Raw genomic sequence first — 5,617 nt, 5'->3', positions numbered from 1 at the left:
TTTAACCCCATAAAATATTAGTACACTATAAAACATAGCCCCGCCGCGGTGGTCTAGTGGCTATGGTACTCGGCTGCTGACCCGCAGGGCGCGGGTTCGAATCCCGGCTGCGGCGGCTGCATTTCCGATGGAGGCGGAAATGTTGTAGGCCCGTGTGCTCAGATTTGTGTGCACGTTAAAGAACCCCAGGTGGTCTAAATTTCCGGAGCCCTCCACTACGGCGTCTCTCATAATCATATAGTGGTTTTGGGACGTTAAACCCCACATATCAATCTATCAAACATCGCCACGTCTAGCATATGTACTTTTTACCACACGACAGCAGAATGCTGTCGACCACATCAGCAGTGGAGGCAACAATTGAACTGTTGTGCTGCATTTTTCAGCCTCATTGTGCAATCCAAAGAGCATTTGTGTTTAATGGGGCTGTAGAGAAGAGCACGAAGTTTAGATTGTTGCCGGCACATGCTAAATCAGCTTACAGTGTTCCGCTGTCACGTGGTGGCAGACAGGGCATGGTTTAAGTGAATGACTTAAAGACCATGCGCAAAGTGTACAGAAAATGGCATTCATTTGTAACACACTGCACTTATTGTGGCTCTGAGCTACTCTTTCCACATTGCAACATTTACGACAGAAGAGGTGACAGGCTTCTCCGCAAAGTTATACAGGCTGAAAAGTTTTTTTTTTTCATTGCGATATCAATTGCATGGGCTCTCCCGGCTGAATTTCACCGCCAGCGTCGACGTCGCCATCGCCGTCGCCGTCACTTACCATTTTGTATACGTATGTATATATACGAAAATGGAAGAAAAAAAAAAGAAGACTTCGGTTCGGCACGTGGATTCAAACTTGGGTCTTCTGAATCTTGAGTGCGAGGCTCTAACGATTCAGCCACCGAGAAGCACTTTTTGTTTCAATATTAAAGCAACCAAGAAGCACGTTCTTAAATGTTCAAACGGCAAGCTATATATATATATATATATATATATATATATATATATATATATACCACTTACTGCTGCTGACGGGCATCTCGGGGAAAATTGTCGTGTTTTCAACATCACCAGCAAGATGGCGCAATAAACGCGCGTCGTCACATCACGCGGCAGCACGCGCTCTAGTCTCTTAGACGTACTTCGTCCCGTTTAGAGGAAGGGAGTGACGCTCCATCGTGCGCTCTTATCTGGCGGTGGGAGGATCATACGTCTTGGCTAGCCTCGGGCTTTACTTGGAACGATTCTGTTGCAGTTACCGGGCGCAGGAACGTCACTGCAATCAATGCAGTCTCCATTTGCGAAAAGTGCGCACTTTTCAGAAACAGCGAAGTAACAACTGAGACGCTTATTCGTGTGCATCTGTACCTGTGAGTGCGTTTTGTGCGTCATTTGTGCGTGAAAAACACCGGGCACGTTTGGTTCTGCTTGCCATTCTGCGCGTGACCTTCAAACTTGTTCCTATCACGTTTATTGCTTCTCCTCATCATTGTCAAAAACAAGTCAACAACATTGAATTGTTTTTTTTTTAGTTCATCCTGTGTCAGCACTCATGCTGTAAACCTCTCTCATGAGGAGTTACCCTTCTTTGAAAGTATAGTGCACACATGCGTGATGGTAATTATCGTAGTAATAAGTACGTGTGTTCAAAACGTTTTGTTGGACGGTGAGTATTTATACGTCGTCTCTTCTATTGTTTATTGGCCGAATTTTCGCGTTGTGAATCTTGTATGATTTCAGTGTTGGCTAGGTATGTAGACTTCTCAGTGGCAAGACAGAACAATGCAGACAAAGCCGAGAAAAAAACGGTATCGTTGCCCGTTGTTGATGACGAAGATGGTAATCAATATAATCGGGCAGGACAAGACAAGCCGAATGTAGAGCACATTGATGTTGGCTCCTTAAATGATTATAGTCAGATTCATACATGTGTGTTTAGAAAATGTGGTTGAAAATTTTAAGCACTTGGTGCTCTACTATCAGAGAACATAAAGCCCTCTTCAAATTTCAAATATTGGCCGATACCGGGCTAGTCAGAGGCGCTGCGTGTACGCTTGATAATTTCAAACTTTCGCCAAAAAGCCATCATTTCGAGCCTGCCTTTATGCGGGTTCCTCCTCAATGAATGCGACTTTTGGAACACCCACACTCGACGGCGCACGTGGAGAACGACTGCGTAAGAACTTTCGCAACGTCACTCTATACTCGATGAGTTGACGCAACTTATTTATTTTCTGGCATAAGTTTCTGCATGTGGCTTACTATCGGCCCCTTTGTAGGGTAATGAATTGTTATTGACACTATTATCATGCACCGCATTTTTTTTGTAAAGACACCTTAGTATATAAGTTGCAAAGTGAAAAAAAAAAGATGTGGTATTGAAACAAACTGAAGAAAACGGTAACCGCTCACACTCGTCCATTGAAATTCTGTTTTCTCTGTAGCAAGTCAAAGAGATAGGGGTGCCTTTCAACGCACTCCTTTGTATCAGTCATTCTCTGTTGTGCTAAGTCATTCGCCGACAAAGAGCCGTATTGTCATTTTGAGTGCGGACATAAAGCTGCGCGATGTTTCACGAATGGGTATCGTTGTTCCAGCGACAAAAACCAAGGCTCTGGGTGCATAACAAAGGCGCTTTTGATGTTGCTGCTTTAAGAACGAGCAATATCACTAGATATGCGCACTACCTTTGTGAGGAAGTTTTTTCTCACATTCTATGTCTCAGGCAATAACCTTCAAAAGAAGAATTTTGTCTAGTCTCCGGAGAGGCGTGCGATTTCCTTACAGCTGCCAGTGTTTGTGTTACTCCGATATTTTAATCCTCCTATGAACTTGCACCAGTACACTCCAAACTCTATTTATGGTAACTTTTAGTTTCACTTATTATTTATATTTGACAAATTTTTAAATCAAAGCGCATTGCCTCAAACACCTTGTTATACGAAGGCAGTCCCCAATCATACGCGATAATGTTGTTTTAGTGCACTACTGTACATTATACAGTATTGTATTCGTTTATTTCCACAAACAACGGAAATGGGGGACGTGCTTGCATACTAAAGTTCTTGACAGGGTTTCTACCTTTTTAGCTTAATAGCGTTAAAGAGCTCGTTTTTCAGAAATTGCGGTGTCGGCGCTGGCATCGTTGGTTGTGAGTAAAAAATTGTCATCTTGTGCGGTCCCGAAACTTCGATAACGATGCAAGTAAAACAAGAAACCTTACAGTAGAGTGGGGACCAAACCAGGGTTCTTTGAGTCTGAGTGTGAATTGAACTTGGATTGTTTGCGGGGCAAGCGGACGTTCGACCACGCCTCTGCTTGGAAGAACAGTCAAAAGAACTTCCTCTGCTAATAAAACAGTGAAAGTAGAGTTCATGCTTCACAAACACACGCGTTCTATATAAATGCTCACAATGCAACATAAAATATTGCAGTAATAATGCGTGGTGCAAGCGTCCATTGCCGATGGGCATCAGAATGTGTGATTATCCTAGTGGCTCCGTTGTTGTAAGCTGGTACTTCACTACAAAAGGTACACGCACTACTGCAATTATTCCCTTAAGTCCACGTATAGAGGAGTCATAGCAACTTGGAAAAGGTTTCATGCACTAAGTGTTTCAAGTACGCACTAGGAACAGGATGTCGCTGTCACGTTCAACTCCTAAAGATGAAGGATTAGGGTTGCTTAATTATTTTTTAAAGAGGCAGCGGCCACAAGCATACATTGTTGGTGAGAAAACTGCGATGAATTTTGTGCAGACGACACATTTTTTAATAATATTGATGTAGAATAAAGATATAACTGCTCACCAGCATGCGAATCTCACGACAGCAAGAAAACAAGCTTTCAAGAAAAGAGACGGACAGATTGCAATGCTTCCTTTTAAAAAACAGGGCGCTCAAACACAGACACAGAATAAGTCCAGACACTACAAACGCTTGTCTTGTCTCAACTTCTTGCCTGCAGTGTATCTGTGCTCCTACGCCTTGTCTTTTAGAATGATACTCACCAACCAGTTCAGCTTTATGCCATTCCTATATAGTAACTATTGAAAATCGCGATATATTTTTAGTGCACCTTTACGTTCGTTTGAGTTCAATATTACGGGCGTCCAGCCATTAACGAAAGCTAGGACTTTCTAAAAATAAGAAAACAGGGTGAGCCCGAATCGTGGTGATCAAACACCCTTGTGCTTAAAAAAAGTGCTTGAAAACTTGATAGAACACTTCGAGTAGTGCACTTCTCGCACTCGTGAAACTTAACGCCTCGCAAGTTATATAGAGCTGCCACGTACACTGTAGTGCCGGTACATAAAGTTCGTTCAGCTCCGGCAAAACTTGTCGCTGAGACGACACCGCGCACCAAGCGAAGCCCCCAAGACGGTCGTAGGCTAGCACCGAGATTGGGCTGTCTGACAGCGGACCACGATTCCAAAAAGCGATTTCCGGATAGCCCAAGTGATTTCATACGTGTGGTTTCGTCAACGTCCATGTTCATGTGATATACAGCACTTTTCATCCAATGGTTAGGTTAATCACCTCAGTTACCACAACGCGTTACGGATCGTCATCAGCATTAGTCGGCGAGATAGACAGATGCGACACACAATGGTTTCTGCGGGGTGCGCCAACGCCAGAGGCTTGCAAGCCGATAGTATACCAACGGACATTGTGCAAAGTCTATTCGTTAACGTTCATCACACTTGTAAATGTTACTATGAAGGAGTGTTTTATTTTTGTCAAGTATTATAGCATGAGCTCAGAATGACGACAAATAACAAGAAGGCGAGCGCTGAATCATTCTGAGCTCGCGTTCTAACAAACGTCTTGACCCAGCAACTAGCCCAAACCGTCGTGCTTCCATTTTTGTGATGTGACCAATTCCCGTGAAAGAGGCATGACCTAACTTTTAATTCGTAAAGAAAAAAATTGCCCTATGTGGGACTTCTCTGTGTAGGCACACGCCTTCTTTACCCTTCCTATGTGAGATAAATAAATGGCTGCTATATCATGCATGTTGGAGCTCATGTTATCACGTTCACTTAGGGGCGTGATTTGAAATGTATTGTCATTCATATTTGAATTAGGAACACATTTAGGCTAATTAATGCGTGATTCGTTATCCTTGTTCTCACCAGTATGGATAATGTAGGCTTGATTTCAGTTTGTGTGTTTATTTTAAGAACTGTTTGAATCGAAACTTGGTGCAGCGTTTACTCGAGTAAGCGTTTGTTTGATGCGCAAGAACACGAGAGGCGGGTTGGGTTTCATGTAAGTTTCATCGCAGATAAAAGAGCCGCAACAGTGTTTCACTCTATGTGTGGTCGAGCATTGCGGGCAGTGCGGAGGGTGCAGCAAGACACAAGTGTGTTGCAAGCGGGCGGAGAAGCCAGCAAATGTGGGTGCTGCCGCGAGGTGCTGCGGGTGACGGAAAGAGTGACGTCAGCGCACCCCTGCGAGAGAGGCATGTGAGGGTAGTTTGGCGTCAACGCGCAGCTGCAGCGTAGCCTACTTGGCACTGCTCTAACACATGCGGCGAAGGAAACGCGTTGCGGCGCGTTTGTAGGAATGCACGCACGTGAGTCAAAGAGCTGCTTCACATCTAAAAAGTCAGAACCGTT

This window comes from Rhipicephalus microplus, chromosome 2, assembly GCF_043290135.1.
Source record: "Rhipicephalus microplus isolate Deutch F79 chromosome 2, USDA_Rmic, whole genome shotgun sequence".
Taxonomy (NCBI): domain Eukaryota; kingdom Metazoa; phylum Arthropoda; class Arachnida; order Ixodida; family Ixodidae; genus Rhipicephalus; species Rhipicephalus microplus.
Note: the sequence above shows the minus strand (reverse complement) of the source record.